Below are 21200 nucleotides of genomic sequence, written 5' to 3' on the forward strand. Positions count from 1 at the left end.
TCCCACAGAACATCTCTGTCATAGAAAAGAAGGGCTTTGCCTTTACTGTGGCACCTCTGGACATCATCTGCAGTTCTGCCCGGTCCGTCCGGGAAACTGCAATGCCTGAGCCCGGCGGGGTTCCCGAGCTTGGGTGCAACTGTTTCTGGCCCTCAACTTTTGCTTCCAGTATCCCTGGGCATCAAGGCCCACATGTTCGCCACCACTGCTCTCATCGATACCGGAGCGAGTGGCAGTTTCATTACGGTCAATATTGTCAAACTCCTGGGAATACCCCTTCAACCATTGGAGGTGAGTCTTCGTATTGCCTCCATTCAAGGAGAACATCTTCCTGGTCTAATTACCCATCGGACCATGGCTATTCACCTTTCAGAGGGTACCCTCCATAAAGAAGTTTGATTGGAAATCCCTGCAACTGGTACAGTGGGGTCCGAAATGCCAAGTTACTTGTCTCCGCCGGTGTCTCCCGTGATACCGGTTTTGAAGTCTACAATGCTTCCTGGTCTGCCTCCACAGTATGCGGAATTCAGTGATGTATTCTCAAAACAGAAAGCAGACACTTTGCCTCCATTATGTAAGTTCAACTGTCCCATTGAACTTATGCCAGGCACTACTCCTCCCAAAGGCAGAACATATCCCATGTCACAGCCTGAAAATCAGGCTATGTCGGAGTACATAAAAGAAAACTTGGAGAAGGGGTTTATTAGACCATCCGATTCACCCACAGGAGCGGGGTTCTTCTTTGTGAAGAAATAAGATGGTGGACTTCGTCCATGCATTGACTATCAGGGTCTCAATGCTATAACGCGCAAGGACCATTACCCACTACCCCTTATCAGTGAATTATTTGACCGCCTTGATGGTGCCAGAGTATTTTCCAAGTTGGATTTGAGAGGTGCGACAATTTAGTACATATCCAACCTGATGACATCTGGAACACAGCATTTAATACTAGGGATGGTCATTATGAATATGTAGTCATGCCCTTTGGGTTATGTAATGCCCCAGCCATCTTTCAGCATCTCATGAATGAGATCTTCAGAGACCTCCTGCACAAGTTTGTTGTCATCTACCTTGACGACATTCTGATATTCTCCAAGGACATCAAAAGCCACCATGAACATGTGCATACTGTCCTCCAATGATTAAGAGAGAATCACCTGTACACTAAATTAGAGAAATGTTTGTTTGAATGCACTCGTCTACCTTTCCTAGGATATATAATATCTAACAGTGGCTTTTCCATGGACTCGAAGAAAGTCCAAGGAATCCGTGACTGGCCCTAGCAAGTTGGGCTTCGAGCCTTGCAATGGTTCCTAGGCTTCACTAACTATTATTGAAGTTTCATTGCCATGTACTCCTCCATGGTTGCCCCACTTATAGTGATGACTAAGAAGGGGGCCAATACCCGAGTCTGGATACCTAGAGCCATTGTGGCCTTCCAGAGACTCAAGGATACCTTCAGCTCCGGTATTTGTCTCCATCAGCCGGATCCCAAACGTCCGTTTGTAGTGGAGGTAGATGCATCAGCAATTGGAGCTGGGGCTTTCCTAAGTCAACACTCGCCCACAGGCAAGTTAATTCCTTGTTCCTTCTATTCACACAAGTTCACCCCCACAGAACAACGCTACACAGTTGGGGATCATGAACTACTAGCAGTGAAGTTAGCTCTTCAGGAATGGCGCCCCTGGTTGGAAGGGACGCAGTACAAATTCACTATATTCACAGATCACAATAATTTAGAGCACCTCAAAGAGGCTCAGCTTCTAAATCCCTGTCAGGCCCGCAGGGCCATGTTTTTTGAGAGATTCAACTTTAATCTCTGATTCTGTCCTTGTTCCAAGAATCAGCGAGCTGATGCACTGTCTCGATCCTTTGAGCCAGAGGATCTTCTGGAAGTTTCTAGTTATATCATCGATCTGCCTGTATATCAATAGCAGCAACCACTACTGTTCCAGTCAGGAAGATTGTCATCCCTTGCCGACTACGAGAGCATTTCTTAAGGTGGGCCCATGATTCAAAGCTGGCAGGTCACCCTGGCCATGCCAGAATGCTGGAGATGCTGCGCCGACACTATTGGTGGCCCACCATGGTACAGGACTCTAGAAGTTATGTGGACTCCTGTCCCACTTGCGCACAACAAAAGCTGCCAACATTAAAGCCTTGGGGCTTACTACAGCTACTCCCAGTGCCTATTGAACCTTGGTCCAGCATTTCAACAGATTTCATCACGGATCTTCCCCCATCACGAGGCAACACGGTGATTTGGGTCATGATCGATCACTTTTCGAAGATGGAGCACTTCATCCCATTGCTGGGTCTTCCATCAGCCCCGGAATTAGCAAAACTCTTCTTGAGAAACATCTTTCGACTTCACGGACTCCCCAAGGAGATTGTCTCCGATCGGGGACCACAGTTCGCTGCCAAGTAATGGCGCTCCCTATGCAAGAAATTCAGTATTTTCTTGAATTATATCTCGGCCTATCACCCTCAGGTCAATGGGAAGACCGAGAGAACTAATTGGACCTTGAAAATGTTTCTATGTTCATATATCAACGACCAACAGAATGATTGGTCAGACCTCCCTTGGGCCGAGCTGTCACATAATTCTCATCTTGCAGCAGCCACCAATGTGTCTCCTTTTTCAGTGGTCTTCAGAAGGCAGCCCCGTCTGCCTCTTCCTGTTCCTGCGATAGTTCCATCTCCTGCAGCACAATCCATGGCTCAAGCCATTCGCCAAGTGTGGACTCGAGTAAGAGAATGCCTCTCGCAGGCTGCTGAGCGTGCTAAACACACCTCGGATCTCTATCGATGACCTGCTCTACTCTTCCGACCTGGCCAGGTCTGGCTGAGTGCCCGACACATCTGTCTCTGACTTCCATCATATCGGCTGGACTCAAAGTATATCAGTCCTTTTCCAGTACTCAGAAGAGTGGGAGCTGTTTCCTACCAGCTCCAGCTACCCTGGTCCATGGGCATCCACAATACGTTCCATGTGTCTTTGTTGAAGCCTCTTGCTTGTCTTGGCCCTCTTGTAAAGACCCTCCAGCTCCACGCATCTCAGCAGAACCTTTATACTTCTCTGCAGGTAAGAGAAGTCCTTGATGTCCGGTGACGTCAAGGCAAATGGGAGTATTTCCTAGCTTGGGAGGGCTATGGGGCCAAGGATAACTTGTGGGAACCCTCTCAGCATACCTTGACAAGGATCTCTTGAAGACCTTCCATAGACAGAATCCTAAGAAACCCCAGCCGTGTAGGGGGAAGACTAGATAGGAGGGGGGGTGTAATGTTATGTGCCCCACCTGCGGTCAGCCCGAGCATGGGACCGCTCACCTTAGGGGTTCCACAGCAGGCCCTGGTCCTATCTCCCTCATGGCCCTTGCAAGTCCAGCTAGGCCCCAGCATCCCGCGGTGGCAGTCACCGGGCCTTCGGCTGCACCCCAGGCCTCATGCTGGGCCTCGGTGTCAGAGCAGCTAGCCATGCCCCTATGCACGCGTGTGCGTTGGGACCAGCAGCCCTGATGTAGGTTCCAGGGTGGGGCCTAGTTCCACGGCACATCCTGATTGAACTCATGTTAAAAGGAAGTTCCTGGCCTCACTTCCTTGCCTTGGCAATCGGGTCGGTTTTTTCATGAGATTGCCCTTGCTTGTGTTGCTGCTTGCTTGTTCCTAGTCTCGTTCCAGGATCCTTCTGTTCCAGTTCCGTTCCTGCTTATACCTGCTTCCTAGCCCTGCTTGTTCCTGTGTTCATTGTTCATCTCCCCAGTCTTACCTCAGATTGTCCTTCTACCAAAGACCACAGTTTGTTCCTGACCTGCCTGCCTGCCACCTGCCCAAGACCTCAGTTTGTTCCTGACCTGCCTGCCTGCCTGCCGCCTGCTGAAAACCTCAGCTTGCTCTTCAACCTTGCCTGACCTCTGGATCTTGATGATATCTCCTGATGACCATTCCTCGGACTGATGTCTGGACTCTGACCTTGCTTGCCTGACCTTGCTTGATTCTGGCCCTGTCCCTAGCCTTGTCATCGCCATCTCTATTCTGGTTTGCTCTCCTTCAACCTGTTTCCAGCCTCGAACCCGATAGTGCTCCTCTAGCATCTGTGGGCACGCCAGACTTACACTCTCCCCGGAGATCCTGTGAGGCCCACCTAAGTCCAAGTGGCCCGGGTCCCTATGGGTTCCTCCCGGGGGGACCTTGGGCTTCCAGTGGTGAAGGTCTACACTGCCTCTGTCTCCTTCCATGCTCCACCCCCTGTGGACAGTCCCTTTACTACCACAGGACAAGGGTCCACCCCCGAGTGCAACACAAAGCAGGAGAACCATTTGATACAATCAACATAACTATCTTCAGATGTTATGTCCCTCCACAGTATGATTATAATTGGTAAAGGAAAAACAGAGCCTTATTGTCCTTGAGAGTCCTCACACTCCTTCAGCTAGAATCTACTTCCTAGGACTTCAGTGCTGTTCCACAGTTACAATTCCACAAAAGTCCACAATTATGAAAATCTTATAATACAGCAATTTATCAAATGTCCACAGTGTTAAATTGCTTACTATTTTACATGAAGAAGATGTTATGTAATTACAAATATGGAAGAAATTGCTGGCATTTCCTTTCAGCACTTGGTTCTCAAAAACCTCTTTCTTCTCTATTTCCTTGTAATGCTTGGTTCTCAAAGTGTGCTTTTTTTATCCCTAAAAGTGTCATGCAATTAACGTTCCAAAAGAAACTCCACTTAGAATCACCTCTTGTAGAATGGTTTCACCATAATCTTTATACATATAAATTCAAATTTCCTAGTCTTCTGTTTAAGTGTTGACCATTAGTTTGTTGTCTAGAATACTAACCGGAAAAAGGAGGAGGGACCATATAACTGAAACCCTAGTGGATCTACATTGGTTACCTATCGAACACAGAATTAAATATAAAACCCTATGTACCATACATAAACTAATACATGATGAGAAATCGGACTGGCTAAACACAGCATTAAGAGTACATGTCCCAGACAGAAACCTTTGATCTGCAAATAAAGCACTCTTAACCATTCCTTCAGTAAAAACGGCAAGATTAACCCAAGTGAGAGAAAGAGCATTATCACTAGCAGGCCCCATACTTTGGAAGACAATGCCTCTAGAGATCAGATTGCAAAGAGATCTCAAAGCATTTAAGAAAAGTTTAAAAACATGGCTTTTCAAACAAATATTTTATAAAGAGACGGGAGAATAGGAAATATTTAGAAACAGGCAGAAGAACACTGGCGCACAGCATCTAGGATTGTACAGTAGAGTGGTCCACGAACTCTACATCACTATAAACATAATTATAACACTATGAATAGTGACTTTTACATGTGAACAGTACCTCACTGGTACAATTGGTCATTACCTACCCCACTAAACAATTGATTGTCTTTAATGATATATTGTAACTGAACCTTTAGCGGCACCTGTTAGAATGTACTATTGTACGCCCTCACCTACATTAATTTATGTGCCTACATGTAAACCGTTGCAATGGTATATGACGTAGCGACAGTATAGAAAAGATTTTAAATAAAATAAATAAATATTTACATTTATCCAAACGTATACACAAACATTTTTTTAAGAAGGAAGGGAAAGTTTCATACTTAATGCTCTTTTACCCCAGCAACTGGGTGATACATTTGTATTGTAGTCCTTAACGATCCACCTCCAAACACATTTTTTAGGTTTTTTTTGTGTGTTGCATGAAACTTTTTCTTTAAAAATATTGATGTCAAAGCCGTGTCAATCTTATATCTCTAAAGTTTATCTTTAAAGCAACAGCTTCTAATGTCCCAATTTGAACTGAAAAATAAGCTTTCAACCGACTTATCTGTTTAATAATAATAGCCCAACATGGCCGCTTTTCAGATCCCAACAGATCTTTTCACAGGGGGTGTGCACTCCTTCAAAATGTCAGTATTTCAGCTCATCAGTATTCAAAGGAACTTTCTCCTAGACCATCGGTTTGTCCTTAATCTGTTCAACCTCTTCAAATCGGCTTCACAACAAAGCTACGAGCCATTCTCACCAGTTCATATTAAAGCCACTGTTGCTGACAGATCTTAAATACTATTAAATGTCTCACAAACCATGCAATCAGAGATCACATTTTAGGTTACGTCATCACGAACTTTCAAACTAGCGAAACCCAATCAAGGAAATTTGAACTTATATGTATCAAGATTATGGTGAAATCATTCTACAGGAGGTGATTCTAAGTGGAGTTTCTTTTGGTATATCAATTGATAAATCCCTCTAGTTATATTATTAAATTACAGATTAATTTTGGTATCTTATGCAATTAACATTGACATTCACGGATGTTTCCTTGTAACTGTTCAGTTCTCAAAATTACTTTCACACAAACTCTCCTAAGTAGATCTCCCGGGGTTAGTCCATATTTCATTCAACCTGGTAATTGGTAATCCCCACACTACACCTGATGCTGCAGCTTTTTGGCAGCGTTAAACTGCCTGAATTAGGGGATCAGCTTAGTTATTCTAAAAATAAGGACAGCAAACAAAACTCAATAAAAAACACAACCTACTTCACAACATTTGAAAAAGAATTTAGGCTTGGATTTATCAAAATGCACTAAATATCGCATGTGATAGGAAAAGGGGTATGTTTTATGGTAATAGGCAGTTTATCACAACTTGCAGTAATACCTATACAAAGCACTAGCTTAGCAAAATTGCAATAACTTGTTCACACTTTGTGATAAGTGCCATAATTGATGTATTTCCTACATACAACCACTTGGGGGATCATGAGAGAGAAAGAGAGAGAGAGTGTGAGAGAGCGAGAGAGAGCAAGGGAGAGTCTAGCCCTAGTGGTCTCACACTAGATTTGGTATTTATATCTCTATGGGAGGCCCACCTAGTAACTCGAGGTGAGGTTTAGGTATTAATGTAGGGGTTAGGGGCCACTTTGACATTCAAAGTGAGACGTACGAACAGAACAGTTCTCTCTTGTGAAGATTTGATGACCTACGGAGTGAGGAAACTCAGCCAAAGATGATATTTGTGCATTGTTCTCTCAACCTAGCTTGATGTTTTTTTCTTTTTATGCACCATTGTTTTATTGTAAACCAGCATGATGTGAATTTTTCATGAATGCCGGTATATAAAAACCTTAAATAAATAAATAAATAAATAAATAAATAAAATGTTACCCAGGTAGAGCGTCCATCTTTAGATTATTCTGCTTGGTTAGGCAGTACTATGAAAAAGTACAGACTAAAGTTACAGCATTTAATATGAATCATAGGGTTAATAGATGGCTGGGGGCCTTGAAGCTTAATCACAAATATTATGCATACTTTCTCCCAACCCTGTTAGGTTCTTCTCGTATGAGTCAACTAGTGTAAGATGAAATAGATACCCATGGTCTGGTCTGATCATGCACCTATATGGGTAAAATTGCAACTTAACTTCACAGGATAAAGTTCTGGATGTTGAATGATGCTTTGATTCAGGATGAATGGGTTGTTTTGCCCATAGAGAAGGAGATTGGTAGATATTTATGTGGCAGCAGGTGGGAAACCAGGGGGTGAGAGGGGTGACCCCTACCACTGCTCCCCATGTCCCCTCCCCTTCTTGCAATGCCATAGTGACACCATGAGCAGGCCTAGTGCAGCCTAGCTCCTCCTTGGGACCACCCCAGATATCTCCCACTCTACCCGAGGCCCCGAGAAGGGCCAGAAGAGAGATGTGGCAGCAGGCAGGAACATAAGAACATAAGAGATCAAAGGTGAGAGGTGTGACCCCACTACCGCTCCCCAGCGTCTCCTCTTGACACAATCCTGATGCCATGAGCAGGACCGGTGTGGACTAGTTTCTCCCCAGGACCGCCCCCTTGAGATACTTTTAGGGTTGATAGAAAGTGGGCTCATCGCTGAAGTGGCACACCCATAACTTTGGGAGAAATACTCAGTGTTCCTGCACACATCCCTCCTTTCCACCCAGCCTGACTACCACCTAAATGAGTATTGGTCACTTGATCTACTCCTTTGATCATATGCTCCCTACCTAACATTCTCTGTCAGATGTTCTCTCTTCCCTCAGGATGTTGAGGCTGAATTGTTTCTAGCAAGCAAACTTACTAATCTTTATCAGGAAGGTGACCTTCATCCATGTGATTTTTTTTTCTGGTAAGGAGGTCCTGCTTATCCATACAAAGACCTACTCTCTCCCATAATGTGCCACAATAGTATCTCATTCCTAATACCAGTCACATGGGGCAGAAGAACCCCATTACCACCCAAACATTGCCACACTAGACACCTCATCCCAATCATCTTAAACAACTGGGACATCCCCAAGCATGGACCATGGACTAAGTTCTTCCTCCTCAGTGTGTCTGGGTCTCTTCAACACTCAGTCACCAAATAACAAGTCTCTTTACATTACCAACCTTATTAAAGAACTTAACATCCACATCCTCTGCCTCAATGAGACATGGATAGGAGATGGTGACAGTGTCTCTCTCATCCAACTCTGCACACCTGGCTATGTAATACAACATGCAACCCATTCCATGGGCCATGGAGGAGGTACCTCCATCATATATCGACATACTCTCTTACTTGTCCTAACTTCCAACAAATATGCAGATCTGACTGCCTGGTGCTAAACTTTCAAGACAACAAAGATCCTAAGATTGCCCTGATCTATTGACTACTGGATACCCAGCCTGACTCCTTTTTGAAACTCTCAGAATTCATCTGTGACTTGACCACCAAGTGCTAAGATATCCTATTTCTAGGTGACTTCATCTTTCATGCTGAGAATCCCTCCAATGGTATTGCATCTATCTTCTCTCAAAACATGGATAATCTGGGTCTCATCCAAATTATCATGGTCCCCATCCATAAATACATTCACACTCTAGAATTAATATTTCACTCTGCAAATAGTAATATTGACAGTAATACTATAACAATGGTCCCTTTCTCATTGTCTGATAATTGCCTGGTTCAAGTCACCTTACCAATCCCAAAACATATCTTACCTCTTCCCCTCAAAAACCTCCTTCAATAAAAGTCTCATCCATTACAAATGATGACCTACTCCAACTCCTTAACATACCTGAAACTGATACTCCCTTGGAACCTTCTGAGGCCGTGGCCCAATGCTGAAATGACAAATTCAACTCAACACACTTGCTCTACTTAAACCAAAACCTACCAGACATCCTAGAAACTGCCCATGGTTCCATGAGGGTCTTCTCCTGTTCAAGCAACAATTCTGTCAACTTGAATGAGGATGGTAGAAACACAAAACAGACACCAAGCTTCGCAACTGCAAAGCACTTGCTAAAAAATACAAAATAGTTATTCGACAAGCCAAAAAAGACTACATCCTCAGGTCCCCTCCCCTTCTTGCAATGCCATAGTGACACCATGAGCAGGCCCAGTGCAGCCTAGCTCCTATGAACCATCCAAGAAAACTCTTTTAATTTGTTCAAAAGCTTTCTAAATCAATGTCCCACTCCACCACTAGACCTGTAGCAGATCTCATCGCAGAGGACTTTGCTCATAAGAACATAAGAAATTGCATATTGGGTCATACCAAGGGTCTATCAAGTTCAGCATCCTGTTTCCAACAGTGGTCATTCCAGGCTACAAGTACCTGGCAATTATCCAAAGACTAAGTAGATCCCATGCTCTGATTACAGTATTAAAGACATAAACTGGGAGTGACTCGTGGTATCTATATGACAAATCTTTGACTTAAATGAACCACGTGTTGTATATTGCCAATATTATTGATGTATCGACAAAACCCTCATTCAAAAACACCTGTACATACACTTGCACTGTGTTTAACAGGATTCATTTATAAAGATATATTTTTTATATCTCAGTGTAAAGTGAACCATTTATATTATAATCATTGGGTTTGTCAATAAAGATATTTTTTTGTAAGGGAGATTCCGTTTTGTTTCTTTTCCTTTTCTTATTTAAACCTCTTCTTATTTTTAAATTTTTTTCCAAAAACTTTAAATCATGTGAACTTTTTCCGACTCACTATACGAAGTGATTTGACGCCTTATAAACACAGGAAAAAGACACATCGTTATGATGTGCGGCGGCATCAAATTTAAGTGTCCCGCATGAGATGCCCAGAGATCAGCTGCGGCATCGGTTTTCAATGCTCTGTATGTAACGCCCGACACTGCGCATATTTCATTGTTAAACAACTTGTCAGGGGCTTGGGCATCTGAAAGATGAAAAATAATGATAAAGTATATGTACAGGTGTTTTTGAATGAGGGTTTTGTCAATACATCAATAATATTGGCAATATACAACACATGGTTCATTTAAGTCTGATGACAGTATTAGCAGTGGTTATTCCTTAAGTCAGCTTGTTTAATAGCTTAATGGACTTTAATTGTTTAATGGACTTCTCCTCCAAGAACTTATCCAAACCTTTTTTAAACCCAGCTACATTAACTGCACTAATCACATCCTCTGGCAACAAATTCCAGAGCTTAATTGTGCATTGAGTCAAAAATAATTTTCTCCAATTAGTTTTAGATGTGCTACTTGCTAACTTCATGGAGTGCCCTCTAGTCATTCTATTATTCAAAAATGTAAATAACTGATTCACATTTACCTGTTCTAGACCTCTTATGATTTTAAAGACCTCTTTCATATCGCCCCTCAGCCGTCTCTTCTCCAAGTTGAACAGCCCTACCCACTTTAGCTGTTCCTCATAGGGAAGCCATTCCCCTTTATCATTTTGGTCACCTTTCTCTGTACCTTCTCCAGTTCAACTATATCTTTTTTGAGATGCGGCGGCCAAAATTGTACACTGTACGCACGGTGCAGTCTCACCATGGAGCAATATAGAGGCATTATAACATTTTCCATTTTATTAACTACTCCCTTCCTAATAATTCCTAACATTATATTTACTTTTTTGATTTCTGCAGCATACTGAGCTGACGATTTCAATATATTACCCACTATGATGCCTAAAACCTTTTCCTATGTGGTAGTTCCTTATATGGAACCTAACATTGTGTAACTACAGCATAGGCTATTTTTCCCTCCATGCATCACCATGCACTTGACAACATTAAATTTCATCTGCTATTTGGATGCCCAATCTTCCAGTCTCGCAAGGTCCTCCTGCAATTTATCACAATCCGCTTGTGATTTAATTACTCTGAATTATTTTCTAGCATCTGCAAATTTGATTGCCTCACTTGTTATATTCCTTTCCAGATCATTTATAAATATCTTGAAAATACCAATCCAATTACAGATCCCTGATGCACTCCACTGTTTACCTGTTTCCAAAGATAAATTTGACCATTTAATCCTTCTTCTGTTTCATGTCTTTTAACCAGTTTGTAATCCACAAAAGGACATCGCCTCCTATCCCATGATGTTTTAGTTTTCTTCGAAGCCTCTCATGAGGGACTTTGTCAAATGCCTTCTGAAAATCCAATTATACTATATCTACTAGTTCACCTTTATCCACATGAAAAAAAAGCAGATTTGTGAGGCAAGACTTCCCTTGGTTAAATCCATGCTGACTGTGTCTCATTAAACTGTGCCTTTCTATATGCTCTATTATTTTGATGTTTAGAATAGTTTCCACTATTTTTCTCCTCACTTAAGTCTCACTAACTGGTCTGTAGTTTCCCTGATCATTTCTTCACTGACAAAATCTCAGTGATTTTCTTCTCCTTCACCACCCCTCCTTCCTCTACACCTTCCTTAATGGCTCCTCCCTCCACCTCAACAGGAAACTCCCTACTCCCACAAGAAAATATCACACTGTCAGATTTCATCCCTTTTATCTTCAAAGACATGGAAGGCTTCTTCCAGCAAATTAGACAACCTATAAGCCCACTGGACCCTATTCTGCCTAGGTTAATTTGTAGCATAAAACAATCTGTCTCCATGGCTATCTAAGATATTAAATGTTGCCTTATCTCATGGAAGTCTTCCAAATACACTGAAAATAGTGATAGACAAAACTATCTTGGAAAAAAAACAAATTCTGACCCCAATATCCTGGATCACTACACCCAATTTCCAGCTTCCCTTTCCTATCAAACTAGTGGAAAATGTGATCTATCACCAATTTCTAGACTTCCTTGAAGAGAGGAACATATTACATTCTCACCAATCAGGCATCAGGACAGATCACGAAACCAGATCTGTCCTTTTAGGCATCACAAATGAGATTTATCTTAGTGCAGACTAAGGGCGTGACTCAGTCCTTATCTTAATTGATCTCTCTGCAGCCTTAATATAGATGATCACAATCACCTTATCCAACATCTGGAAAACATTGTCATTGCAGGCTCTGCATTAATGGTTTGAATCTTTTCTGTCAAATAGAACCCATACTGTTTCATGGGCCTACAAGTATTTTGCCTCCAAAGTTCTTACTTGTGGTGTGCCACAGGGCTTAGGTATTTTTCCAATTCTGTTTAACATTTATACTAATCCAATGTGTGACCTTATTCAAAGCTTCAACGTGTTTGCTGACAATGTTCAACTTAGCATCACCATAGGATCTGACCAAGCTATCCCCATCTCCATTATCAACAACTGTCTCTAAGTAGTAGCACAAAGGCTTTCTAGTCATAAGCTTAAACTTAACCCTGCCAAATTGGAAATCCTCTTGTTGAGCTGACTTGGCCACCCCCTACTTGTTCTAGCATCTCTTATAGGAAATCCTCTCCATCCCAAAGAAGCGGTCCATATTCTAGGGATCCAACTGGTCTCTAGTCTTTTGATGACCCCCCTCCCCCCACATCACCAAAGTAGTTAGAGCTTCCTTCATGCATCACTGCCTTTTGCAGCAACTATACAATTATTTTGATAGGTATAATCTGCTCTCATTCATGCTCTGATCATTAGTCAGACTATTGCAACTTCCTACAAAATTGAATCTCAAAGATAAACTTGAAATGGTTGCAACTCATTCAAAGCACAGCGACTAGATGTCTGGTAGGTGCCAAATCTTCATATTACATCCATCCTTCACAATCTTCACTGGCTTCTTATTGATGCCAGGTAACAATTCAAAATCATATGTTTCACATACAAATACATATACAAATACACCTCAGAGTATCTCTCAGCTCTTGTTACTTCCTGCTTCTTGGCAAAGGATCTTCAGTTCTCACAGATGACATTCCTTGTGTCCCCTCTTCTGACATCCACTAAACTAGCCTGCATAAGAACTCTTGAACATGGTTCTGCTTCCCATCCACCTTAAACCATGTTCCTCACTTTCAGAAAGAAAGCAAAGACATGGCTACTTGACTAAACCTTCTCTCAATCTGTTATTAAATTGCTCTAATCCCACCACGCATTAATACTTACCATGGAGGGCAATTAAAGCTTTTCAAGACTTTGATTCATAACTGTATTTTCTGTCCATTCGTAGATACTCCAATCACTCTGCTTTGTTAACTATGTTCCACTGACCTTATAACTCAGCTGGAGGACAATAGAGCTATTGTTCTTTGGTTCTGGCTCTGGTTTGACTTATAATGCAAGTTAAATTATATTAATTCTGACACTGTTGATCTATACTTTGTGTTATGCTATATTAATATAATTCCGGTACTGTTAGCCATGTTCAAGTGTCTGCTCTAATACTGACATGTTAAGCATTCAAATTTAATCTGCTTTGAGTCCAGTCCAGATAAAAGTGGAAATCAAATGTTCGGAACTAAATACATAAATGGCATAAATAAATACAGACAAATGATGATGAGAACATGAATATAATCTGTCTTGGGATGCATTAAAGATTATGATTAAGGGGAAACTGATAGCATGGGCCTCCACTAGGAAGTGTGAGACCACTGAAAAACGTCTGTTACACAACTCTATAAGGCAATTGGAGGCCTCTCATAAGAAAAATGGTACTTCCAGAATGCTAAAATTGTTGGAGCTAAAGACAGGTAGGTTGAAAACTCTTTGGATTTAATAAGACACCATATTCATAGTACAGTAAAAAATTTGATTTGAAAACAAAGCTTCTAAAATGCTGGCTCTTAAGTGAATAAAAAGAGGACAGAGACAAATTATTTCTATATGTAATACAGGGAATGGCCTACTATTGGACCCTTCCCAGATTAAGAAGCAATTTAGTGAGATTTATTAGAATGGTTCTATTGAGGAAACAATTATTGAGGAATACCTGTCAAGGGTGAAATTACCCTCTTTAATATAGGAGCAAGCCAAGCTTGAAGCTGAGATTACAGAAAGTGAGATTAGTATGGCTATAAAAAGTCTCAACGTAGCCAAATACAAGACCCCACTGTAGAATATCAGAAGGAACTATACAATCTCCTGAAAGGATTCCCCGCTGTAATATGCCCACAAATTTACCTAGATATACCAGGAACCACAACCATTACCTATTATCCAAGATACACAAACTGGGGAACCCTGGATGCCCCATTGTCTTCAGCATCAACACCCTCACAGTAGGAGTATCTGGCTACACAGACACTATACTCAGCCCCTATGCCACCAGCACTCCCAGCTACTTTCACAACACCACAGATTTTCTGAGAAAACTCCACTGTATTGGCTACCTTCCAGCCAACACTATTCTGGCAACCGTGGATGTTGAATCCTTTTACACCAACATCCCCCACAAAGATGGATTACAAGCCATCATGAATATCATCCCAGATATCTCCACAGCTGATCTGGTCAGCAAACATTGCCATTTTGTCCTCACACACAACTACTTAAGATTTGAAGAGGACTTGTATCTGCAAATCAACAGCACTGCCATGGGTACCTGCATGGCTCCATAGTATACCAAAATTTTCATGGCAAATTTAGAGCAACATTTCCTTAACTCCTTCACCCAGAAGCCACTACTCTATTTATTGACATCTTCATCAGTTGGGCACATTGTCTATGACCCCTTAATGAATTCCACAAATAATTCAACAGACTCCATCCCACCATCAATTTGAACCTAGAACAATCCAATCAGCAAGTCCACTTTCTGGACACCACGGTCCAAATACATAAAGGACCCATATGAACCACATTGTACTGAAAACCCACTTACTGCCATAGCTACCTACATGCCTCCAGCTTCCGCCCATCTCCCATCACCAGATCTATTGTCTTCAGCCAAGCTCTATGGTTCAATCACATCTGTTCTGTCCCCTTAGAGAGGGACTCCCATCTGGAGAAATTACAATGGATATTCTTGGAGTTACAGTACCTACCCAATGAGGGAAGAAAACACATCAATACAGCCAGGCACGTTCTGCTACAGAAACATTCCAAAAAAGAAAATAATAGGTTGTTACTTATAACTCCCTGTTAAAACCACTGAAACATATTGTCAAGAATCTGCAACCCATCCTGGACAATGATACCACCCTCTCATAGGCCGTGGGTGGCAAGTTTATTCTGGTTTACTGACAGTCCCCCAATCTCAAACGTATATTCACCAGCAACCACAAATTGTACAATAATTATACCATCTCAGGAACCAGACCCTGCCAGGAACCCAGATGCCAACTCTGTCCACATATTAAACCAGACAACACCATCACAGGACCCAACAACATCAACTGCAGCATCCAAGGCTCATTCACCTGCTCTTCTTCCAATGTAATATATACCATCACCTGCCAGTAATGTGCCTCTGCTGTCTACATAGGTCAAACAGGTCAATCTATAAGGAAAAGAATAAATGACCATAAATCTGTCATTAGAAATGGCAAGATTCCAGTAGGAGAACATTTCAACCTTCCAGGACATTCCCTATCTGACCTTAAGGTGGCCATACTCCTACAGAGAAACCTCAAAGGAACACTCCAGTGCAAAACTGCTGAATTAGAACTCAATAAAAAACTTTACGCCATTACCCTAGGTCTGAACAGAGACAATGGTTTCATGACGCACTACAACTAACTATGAGCTTAACAATTAGCATCTGATTTTGTCTTTTTACACTTATATCAGTTGTTAGAAGACTATACTATAATGCTATTAACATCTCTCTACACAATGCTCTGCCTAATCCAAGGCCTCCTCTTTGTTCTGTATATATTTTAAATTTTAAGCATTTCTTGTACATCACTTCATGCATCTAGGGCAGGATTTTCAAAAGGTTACGTGTGCCGGGCCTATTTTAAAAAGGCCCGACTGCACGCGTAAAGCCCCGGGACGCGTGTAAGTCCCGATGCTTTACAAAAGTAGTGGGACATGGGCGGGGCCAGAGGCCTGCAACACAGAGGCCATTGCCGTTGTGTCGAGGGAATTGCGTGCCAGCAGCCTGCTGGCATGCACAAAAGGTAGGATAAAACTTTTGGAAGATGGTTTCCAGATAGAAGGTTGAGTGAGGAGTGAACTCTCAATATTCATTGCATTACCTCAAAAAATATGCCCCATATGAAGAGAAAGGGGAAAATCAGGATGGAGACCCCAACCAACCCGATTATTACCCTCTCCCAACCGGTAATCGAGGGCTTTTTCTCACCTCGGAGCATTGGAACCCCGGGAGAAGTATCCGCTGTCGGTGTCGGGGAGAAAAAGGCCAACGCCACTGGACCTGCACACCTTGTTGAGTCCCAGGGCGCCTGTGAAGCCTGTGCCACCTCATTTTGCTCTGTCCCTGGATTCGGGATAGGTTGTCCGATGAGAGAAATCAGAGGCATTTGACCCTATCAATGGGAAGACTGGGGAAGGAGGAGGGCCAACAGAGATAAGGGAGGGATTGTAGGCCCGCTGGAATGAGGAAGGAATAGCAGCGGAGAAAAGAACTTAAGTTTAAATCCGCTGACCTCTACACTGGAGGGGCATAATGGCATGACGACAACCCCAATTGTGAGACAGGAATACCATTAACAAGATAAAGCAAGCATTATGGGCGTCTTGAGTGAGGACAAAGCACCCAAAATAACAATGGAAAATGTCTTTACAGTACTAATGGAACTGAAATCTTCAATTGTGAGTTTAAACGCAACATTATCTAAAACACAGAATCGTATAGTTCAAATAGATCCTTTAATCTCAGTACATTCTGAGAAGTTAGGCTTAGAAAATCAGGTCTCCCAGATGCAAAAAGTTCAAGCTGGGTTAATCCAGGGTGAAATGTTGAATATGAGAAAGATACAAAATATCGAAAACAAAACAAGATATAAGAACTTAAGGGTATTGAATTTTCCATGTGTTAAGCTTATTTCTCCTGTCGAGCAGTTTAAAAAGTTTATGTTGGAAAACATACAATTACCTTCAGAAGCTATTCCTCCTATAGCCAAGATCTTTTACGTGATATCTGGGAAGAAAACGGAGGATAATGATTTGCAAAATAGAGTTCCTCATTTACAAAGTGTGACTAATCTTACAGATTTCTTGGAACAAACAATGGAGGAACAGGTGGAATATTGTGGGACTCTCTGCATAAGATTTGTCCATGATATTGATAGAGATAAAATATTAAGCTTGTTTCTCCGGAGTAGAGATAAACTTTATTTGGGACAAAAAATCTGGATATTTCCAGACATAACCAGGGCTAGACAGCTACGCAGGAAAAAATTCCTTCAGATGAGCCAAGAGGTTAAAAATCTCGGGGCTCAGATAATAATATATTACCCCAATAAATGTGTAGTTCAATATAATAATGAGAGATTTGTTTTTTGATCCGCACGAGTTTCGTAAATTTCTTAATGCACATTCCCTTAAATATGTACTACTTCATCTTGGTCATGGGGAATGAAAAAAAACAACGTATAAACCTTCTAATACTTCATATTTCTTCTTTAATGCTCCATTATATATCTGGCTCTCCTTATTTCCTTCTAACGGGTGTATTACCTTAAGATGGAATATATTGGTTTAATTATTTGTTTTTCCTTATTGAGTTTATATTTAGTTTAAGTACTTTAAACTAACCAACATATTTCATGTTTACTGATTGTAAATTTTTTACCCATTCATTGACAAGCTGATATTGCTATCTATTTGCTTAAAATGCATAAATAAAAATTAAAAAAAAAACTTTTGGGAAGTTAGAGTAGGGCTAGGGGGAGGGGTGGGAAGGTCAGGCTAGGGGGAAGGGAATGGAGGCAGCATGCGCCGACCCTGGATTTTATAACATGCACACACCTGCGCACACATGTTATAAAATTGGGCGTACATGTGCACGTGCCGGGTAGTGCACGCACATGTAGGCTGCGCGCGCATGTTATAAAATCTACCCCATAATGAAGTGGACTCTGTCCTTGAAATCTCATGCTTTAAAAAAATGGTTAGTCTATAAGCTGCCACTCAACTCCTGTTATTTTTGCTATGCCAGACTAACATTGATATCTCTCTGTGTAAGCATTATAACATCAATGTAGTAAACAAAATTAGGAGCACAACCCTAACAGAATAGTGGAGAATGAAGAAGTTGTGATCACCTGGAACATTCCTTTTCTCACAGATAGGAAGATTGATGTGTGAAAACCAGATATTGTGCTGAAGGAGAAGTACACGAAAATAGCATTGCTGATAGAGTATCAGTATCCAGTGACTATTCTCTGGATTGAATGGAGAAAGCAAAGATCCTTAAGTACCAAGAAATGCAATCTGAGGCCAAGAAAATGTGTCAAAAAGATACAGAAATAGTCCTAATCATATTGGGTGCCACTGGTTGGATTAAGAAAAATTTTCAAATGCATCTTGTTATGTTGCCTGTTAATATTACTCTCTATGAACTTCAGAAACAGGCTCTCTTTGGTGCAATGCAAGTACTAAGAAGAGCAATAGCAGTACATTTGAGAGACTGAGATCATCTCTAACATTTCATGGCCTATGAATGAGGTTTACTCCTGTCAAGATATGTGCAAAAGAAACTCAACTGGGGAAATTGCCCTTGAAGAAAAGAACCAGTCTTTCTGGTTGTGCTAGTGTTTAACAGGTTTTTTTTTTGTGTGAAGATAGTCACTACTAATGCACACGGGACAGCACAGCATACATACACTATATGCTTGTGTGTATGTGACAGACAGTTCTCCATACAGTGAGTGGTACAGTAAGTGGGGGTGTAGTTACAGTATCATTTGTAATATCTAAACCCTAGTAAGCAGTACGTTTCAACAAACTCCATCATGTCAGGAAAAAGGAGAGGAGAGAATGTTGGCAAGTTTAGCAGCTCCGGCAAGAGTTGTGGAGGTAGTGCAGATCCAGCCCAGTCTACATCATAGGCAGAATATTGAGGAGGGGGAAGGGTATGGATTTTGCTCCCAGAAAAGAAAGAGTAGCAGGACAGTCTCAGTTTTTGGGTGCCTTCAGAATTTTCACCCTAGGCATTTGCCTATGTTGGCTATACTTAAATATGGCCCTGGGTACACCTAGGGAGTTTTATGGCTATTCATCTCACTGCGTTGCTCTGTACCTACCACTTTAGCTTTTAATAATCCTCAGCACTACAGCTGCCGCTGCCACTCCAAACCAGTCTTGGTACCTTAGGATTCTTTCTCTTCTGCTACAGTTAGCTACGAGTTTCCTTCCAAATCCCTTTACACTACAGTACTTGCTGACTCTTGGTCTTGCCTTGGCTATCCAATGCTTTACACATATTACATCCATGCAGGTATCTCTAATGGTTACTTCCCTCTTGAAATTTTTCATCAAACTCTGTTTCCTTAGGGTTCTTAAGATTATTGGTCTCATCCTGTATTTAGTTTTCCATTCATTATACCAAAATAAAAAGGTAAGGTCTCCATTTCTCAGCATCTGGTTGCTTTTTCCAACCACATGAGGCTACAACATTCTCCTCTGCTGATGCCCTTGCAGGGGAGTATTCAGTGTCGAACATCAGCAACAGTCTTAAATATCTGATTCAGCAGTCTCTACTCACTCTCCTTTGATACACACTTTCCTAAACAGATATTCAGCTCCATTTATGCTTCATCTTCATGCTATCTGTACACACACACTCATTTCTCACATCCCAAAGCCAAAAAATAGTTCAAGAGAAATAAACCAGCATTTTTACATAGTCAAGAACTCCATCAGACAAAGACAAACCAAACATTAGGGAAACAGCATTTCTTTATTTATTTGATAGATTGATATGCTGCATAACCATTGCAAACATAAAAGCGATTTACAATCAAATATCCATGCAATTTTAAAACAATCACGAACAGCAAAGCCAAGCTAATGCCCTGCTGCTACCTAACTGCAGTACCACAGATGACCAGTCAAACTTACTAACCCAGCGCCCAATCCTTCCCTGGAGTAACATACCAGTGCAGACAGTGAAGGACTAGACAACATATAGAGGCTAATATTCAGCCACTGAGCCACTGTTTTGGTATATTATTAACTTCATAACATAGCATGATATCATCCTATTTTTGCACAGTAATTTTGTTTAATCACTTGTAGTAACTACAATTATAATCACACTATAGTATATTATTCCAAAAATGTCATGATTACAAACAATTCCATTTAAAAAGAACAGTTCAATCTTGATTCCCCAAAATATAAACCTGACTCTTTATTATCTTGCTTGACACTTCTATATAATTTATTCTTTTGTCACCATCCTACCTCAGTGTATTACTGACATTAGTAGCATGGGATCTATTTAATGTTTGGGTACTTGCTAGGTACTTGTATCCTGCATTGGCCACTGCTGGAAACAAGATGCTGGGACTGATGGATTCTCGGTCTGACTCACTATGGCAACTTCTTATGTTCTTATGTCTCTACACTTTTCTGGAATAAAATGTTTTTGTATTTTATTATGATCGATCTTTTTTTCAAAAATCTAATTTCCTGAGTACACATTCTAATTTTTAATTTTATATTTATGTTTCACATACTGTATATAATTGCTTAGCTTTTGCTAAGTATCAGTGCAATATCATTTCATTAATTTGGTTGGAGGGATTAACCTTCCTTGTAGACAGTGCTCTCTTCATAGTGACTATAGCTGTAGTCACTATGAAGAGAGCACTGTCTACAATGAAAATGAATAAAATAATGATTCATGAATAATAGAGTTTGAAATGAAGACATTAAGATATAATTACTAACTGAATTACAGTCTAAAACATTATTTGGCAATATTTATTTAAAAAATAACATTGCCACAAGATATATTTTAAAAAACATTTTTTCAAATGGTCCACATTGAGATAAAATCTACCA

The 21200-nt window shown here is 41.2% G+C and overlaps 1 long non-coding RNA gene across 3 annotated transcripts in view; it reads right to left on the reverse strand.

Annotated features, from left to right (window-relative positions):
* LOC115081740 overlaps positions 1-21200 on the reverse strand; it is a 277577-nt gene that overhangs the window by 150358 nt on the left and 106019 nt on the right. The window contains exon 3 of one of the 3 annotated variants that reach the window (XR_003853867.1): positions 17284-17328. The exons of the other annotated variants lie outside the window; for them this stretch is intronic. This is a non-coding gene — a long non-coding RNA (uncharacterized LOC115081740). The remainder of the gene's footprint in view (positions 1-17283; positions 17329-21200) is intronic. 3 annotated transcript variants of the gene reach the window in all.

The sequence above is a fragment of the Rhinatrema bivittatum genome, chromosome 1, assembly GCF_901001135.1.
Source record: "Rhinatrema bivittatum chromosome 1, aRhiBiv1.1, whole genome shotgun sequence".
Taxonomy (NCBI): Eukaryota; Metazoa; Chordata; class Amphibia; order Gymnophiona; family Rhinatrematidae; genus Rhinatrema; species Rhinatrema bivittatum.